Source organism: Schistocerca cancellata, chromosome 1 (assembly GCF_023864275.1).
Source record: "Schistocerca cancellata isolate TAMUIC-IGC-003103 chromosome 1, iqSchCanc2.1, whole genome shotgun sequence".
Classification (NCBI taxonomy): Eukaryota; Metazoa; Arthropoda; class Insecta; order Orthoptera; family Acrididae; genus Schistocerca; species Schistocerca cancellata.
Window position 1 is genome coordinate 681891362 of NC_064626.1, and position 6000 is coordinate 681897361.

Below are 6000 nucleotides of genomic sequence, written 5' to 3' on the forward strand. Positions count from 1 at the left end.
AAAAACAAGGATGGTACTAGTACAGAGATTTCTTGTCCTGAAGTTGTGGCTGAATACAACAAAATAATGGGTGGTGTCCATAAGTTTGATCAGTTACGAGAAAGGTATGCTATTGGCACACGTTCTGTAAAATGGTGGCACAGAATATTTTATTTCCTGGTGGACGTTGCTGAAGTGAACAGTTTTATCCTGTGGAAAATAAGTAAAAGAGGAAGTGGACAGCATGATCAGCTCTTATACAGGATCCATATAGCCAGACAATTGATCGCTGGCTTCTCATCCCAAAAAAGGCGTGGACAAAAACCTGTCTTTCTGGCAAAAAGGTGTAAAGTACCTGAAGATTTTCGTCACGTGGCTGTAGGGGAGCATCAACTCATTTTAGGAGAAACCTACTGGACGTGACATCATTGTAGTACCAAAGCTGCGGAAAAGAGTACTCGCTGTGTTTGTACATATTGTCAAATACCACTTTGCATAGACCCATGTTTCAGAACATTTCATGGCAAGTAATTGTGAACAATCATTGTAACAAGAGAAGTAAATTTGTCAAATAAATATGACATATATTGAAAAAGTTGTTTTTGTCATTTAACTCCAAGGAAGGGCAGTGGGAAGAATACTTCCCACCTTGTTGCGTGACCTCACTTTCACAGTTGGAGCAAATTTGATATTCTGTATGATAAATATACCTATCTATTAACTACTATCTGCTCTCCATTAATTTAAAAAAACTGCTCAATAATTTTGCCCACGAAAGGCTTAAATGTGGTCGTAGCGAATTATTTAGTGACTTTTTATTCCATTTCTTGTGAGTTGTCACTGTTGATGGTGGTGGTAAGCGATAAATTCTACACAAGCAAGTAAGAGACATAATTTGCAAGAAACACGCTCTCATGAAACTCAAAGCACTTGCATGGTCATACCGCAACTGTCGCTTGGAACCGGCAACAGTGCAATCCCCGTCTACGTCTCGACCTGTCCCGGGCTCCAGTAGCAAGTGTGACCAGAGCCATATGCCGTGAAATATCAAATCTGTTCCGCCGCCGCGCCGAGTGGCCGCGCGGTTTGAGGCGCCATGTCACGAATTGCGCGGCCCCTGCCGCCGGAGGTACGACTCCTCCCACGGGCACGGGTGTGTGTGTTGTTCTTAGCATAAGTTAGTTTAAGTTGCTATAGGTTATCTGTCTTGGGCGACTGCAATCTGATTAAAAAGAATTACGCCAAACGCATTTCGATTTTATTTACAAAGCATTCAAATGGTTCAAATGGCTCTGAGCACTATGCGACTTAACTTCTGAGGTCATCAGTCGCCTAGAACTTAGAACTAATTAAACCTAACTAATCTGAGGACACCACACACATCCATGCCCGAGGCAGGATTCGAACCTGCGACCGTAGCGGTCGCGCGGTTCCAGACTGTAGCGCCTAGAACCGCTCGGCCACTCCGGCCGGCTACAAAGCATTTTCTGTGGTTATTCTGTAAACTGGATGCACACGTTTGTACATTTTTTATTGTTTTAGGTTAAAAACAGCGTTTTCTTTATGAAGTTCGTCTGCAGGCTCCTTACGGTGTTTCTTTACATAATCTGACCCTTCCCCTCTTGCACCGCGCGACTGCTACGGTCGCAGGTTCGAATCCTGCCTCGCGCATGGATGTGTGTGATGTCCTTAGGTTAGTTAGGTTTAAGTAGTTCTAAGTTCTAGGGGACTGATGACCACAGATGTTAAGTCCCATAGTGCCCAGAACCATTTGAACCATTTTGAACCGAACATTTCAAGCAACTTAAAAATATTTGTTCCATTTTGAAATCATGTCAAGCACTAACGGGATATTTGTACAGCTTTTCTTCACGTAGTACTTCATTATGGAACGGCACCATTTGTCTGAGGTTACTGTTAATGTTGTCTTCTAGGTCATTAATATATGACATGAGAGCAAGGGTCCCACCACGCTGTCTTAGGGTAAGCCTGAAGTTACGTTTATACCTGCCGATAGCCCTCCGTACAAGACAATATGCTGCGTCCTCCCTACCAAGAATTCCCGAATCCCACCATGAATTTTGTCTGATACTCCATGCGATCGTACAGTCATTAATACGTGTCGGTGTGATGCTGATTCAAACCAGCTAACCTCTGATTGCACTCGAAGGTAACGATCTCTGAAAGATTGGGAACCACTGCACAATAGGCTACACTCAGAGAGACGAACATTGTTAAGACGGAAGAACTGATCACAGTCGTTATTGTTGGTGACATGGGCAGACTGGAAATGGCTGGGTCTGCGGGTGGCCTTGGAAATAATGTAGCGTACAAGGATGACTGTCCTTCCGCTACATGCTTATCACTCAAGGAACATGCATAAAGGTCCATATTGCATCCACAAACGCTGCCAAAATCTAAGATCAACTTATCGCTGACTTTTTATTTATTCAAATATTCTTTCCCTTTTGTCACTAGCTGCAGTCGAGCCTGAAATTGATAGATTCTGTCGTTGGAAAATATCGAGTTAATTAGAAAAAAAAATTGCCTCAGACTGCAATTAAATGGTCTTCAATTTATATTACATCATGAGCTATTTCGGGACTTGTAGCCTCGTCAACAGATGCACTTGATACATGCACATAGGAACGACGCGCGGCACGTTCATTTTAGGATTATGTTTACTGACGTCAACTGTTCTTCAATAACGCTCCCTGTCAATTCAGGCACCCAAAGCCCCACCCACAAAGCGACGTACCCAGGTGCTGGTTGCAGAAAACAGCAGAATTTTTATTAAATTTTGATGAAATTTCTTTTTTCTTGATTAACCATACGATTGCGTTTTCCGCAGCCCTATCGATGATGGAAAACTTAAATATAAGTATCGAGTTATTTTCAAGTGGCTGCACTAATTCCGAGCGAGATAAGGGGTATGTTACAATGGCGTCCACATTCCTTAAAAATGAATTACTTGTTTTATAATACATATTCGCTTTGGAAGGATTCTATTTCAAACTAAGTAGCCGTCAACCATGAAAACAGTGTAACAGCATTGCGGCGTGCATCACTTACGCTGCATTACAGATATACGTTTCACATAATCATTAGCGCGCTAAGCCGGAGACGGTTATTGAAACACGTATTGAACTGGCATAGTTGATTGCACTAATGAAAAAAAAGGAAAATATGCAGTGTGCCGAAGATTCGCGATTTTTAACTCCCAAAACCCACGTACGGTGTAACTTATTGGGTGCCAAGTGTCTAATAGTAACGAAAGTAACATTTAACATGTTCCAGGTAGGCCTAATAGGCAGATAATGTTTCAAATAGACATAAACATTTGATAAGGCCACTACATTGTCAGACTGTTTGCTCGTGTAATGAATGGCACCTCTCCTTAAACGTGAAGAAACAAAATGTAATGGCTGTAACAAAGAGAAAGAACTTGACAGTATCTGCTTTCAAAGTTAGTGCCGAATATGTGGAGTATGTCACACCATTTAAATACATATTCAGAGTACTACTATGAAATCGTACACGTAAAATCAATATCTGAGTGGGCAAACGGAAGGAAGGAAAACGTTTACTAACACAAGTGCGACCAGTTCTAGAGAACGGGGGTCCATATCAAATAGGTGTGCCAACAGACGTCGAACGAATAAAGACGCGCGTTGGGATCCTAACAGGTCGGTATCGACCATACTAAAGTGTAACATCAATTCTTGGGGAGTGAAATAAATATCCCTGGAACAAAGATGGGTGAATGTCAGCTACCAACTTCTAGTATCATGACAGTAAGATAAGAAAGACTGAAATACACACAGAGATATTTGCTCTCGTCAATACAAAAATGGAATGCATTCGTATAAAATTATACAGTGAGGTGACAAAAGTCATGGAATACCTCCTAATGTCGTGTCGGACTCAACAAGTCAGAAACACTGAGCCAAGCTGCCTCTACATCCGTCCATAATTGTAAAAGTATTGCTGGTGCAGGATTTTGTGGACGAACTGGTCTCTCGATTGTCCCATAAATGTTCGATGGGGTACATGCCGGGCGATCAGGGTGGCCTAAACATTCGCTCGAACTGTCCAAAATGTTCTTCAAACCAATCCGAAAAATTGCAGCCTGGTGACACGACGAATTGTCGCCCATAAAAATTCCATCGATGCTTGAGAACATGAAGTCCATGAATGTCTGCAGACGGTCTCCAAGTACCCGAAAATAACCATTTCCTGTCAATGATCAGTTTAGTTGGACTAGAGGACGCAGTCCACCCAATGTAAACACAGCCCACATCCTTACGCAGCCACTACGAGGTTGCACAGTGCCTTGTTGATGACCTGGATCCACGGCTTCGTGGGGTCTGCGCTGCACCCAAACCCTGCCGTTAGCTCTTACCAACTGAAATCGGGTCTTATCTGACCTGACCACAGTATTCCAGCAGTCCAGGTTCCAACCGATATGGTCACGAGCCCAGGAGAGGCGCTGCAGGTGACGTTGTGCTGTTGGCAGAGGCACTCGCGTCGGTCGTCTGCTGCCGTAGCCCAGTAACACCAAATTTCGCCGCACTGTCTTAACGGATACGTTCGTCGTACGTCCCTCATTGATTTCAGCGGTTATTTCACGCTGTATTGCCTGTCTATTATCACTAACAATACTACGCGAACACCGCTGCTCTCGGTCGTTAAGTTGAGAGTTGGCAATACTCTCTTAGGATTTAAAGGTTGGCTACAGCGCGAATACACAAGCTCTGGAATCTAAGATATTGTTGTCGTGCTTCGCAGCGCACAGATTAATTTGTGGCAGTTTAGAAGCCAGTGTAGGAACCCGCCTGCTGTGGTGCGCACGTGTGTTGGGCGATGGGTCGTCGCCGAGCTGCCGTACTGCCGTGTCCGCCAGCAGCGACACAGGATTTGGTACTGAGTTGATATTTTTTATAATTTGCAGCACGCTTATTAATTTAAGAAAAGGGTTCGTGTATGTGCGTAGCAGCAGACGGTAATTTTGATAATGATAGGAGTTGAATTCTTAAGGGAAACTATTGTTAGGCGAATAGATTAAGTATTGATTTTCGTCATTGATTTCTTTTGTAATTGTCAGGGAATTGTTTCACTATGTATTTAATTGAGAAGTATTTGAGTCTGTCTCAAGAGTTTGATTAATTTGTAATATTGCTTTAATGCCACTGGAGGCAGATTTACATACGAAGCGATTGTTCAAAGAGCTCCTAGCGTTTTGTTAATTGAATGAGAAAGAATCGCTTTCAGAATATAGTTATTGAAAAAGGGAATTACTTGTTTGGGTTATCATTTATCGAGTTTAGATTTGACCAAACCCTTTCTCTTGAATTATATGTAATTGTAGTAAGCAGCAGTAGTCGCAGCAACTGCAGGAGCCGCCATACAGAACATGCATTGCACTCAGCATGAATAATAGGTTTTTTATGTTTTTGTTAAATAATGGAATGCAGCAGATCAAGCAGTGGCAGCAGAAAGACCACGCAAGTTATTTGCTGCGCACAGGACCAAATAAAAAAAATAGTTTAGGCGATCTCTGTAATAGTAAAGTTAACAAGAGTACAAGCACGAGATTTTCAGTAGAAAACACGAAATTAGAAGATAGAGCTCGCGACTTTCGAAGTGAAGTAAAATTGGAAATTTGTGGTAAGGTCTTATGGGACCAAATTGCTGAGGTCATCGGTCCCTAAGCCTACACACTACTTAATCTTACTTAATCTAACTTACGCTATGGACAACACACACCCATGCCGGAGGAAGGACTCGAACTTCCGACGGGGGAAGCCGCACGGACTGTGACAAGACGCCTTGGACTGCGCAGCTACCGCGCGCGGCGTTAAGTGAAGGCCGACAGCCACTGCGTTGTCCGTAATGCCTGAAATTTGGTATTCTCAGCGCTCTTTTGACACTGTGGATCTCGAACTATTGAATTTCCTAACGATTTCCGAAATGGAATGTCCCATGCATCTAGCCTTGCCGCGTTCAAAGTGTGTTAATTCC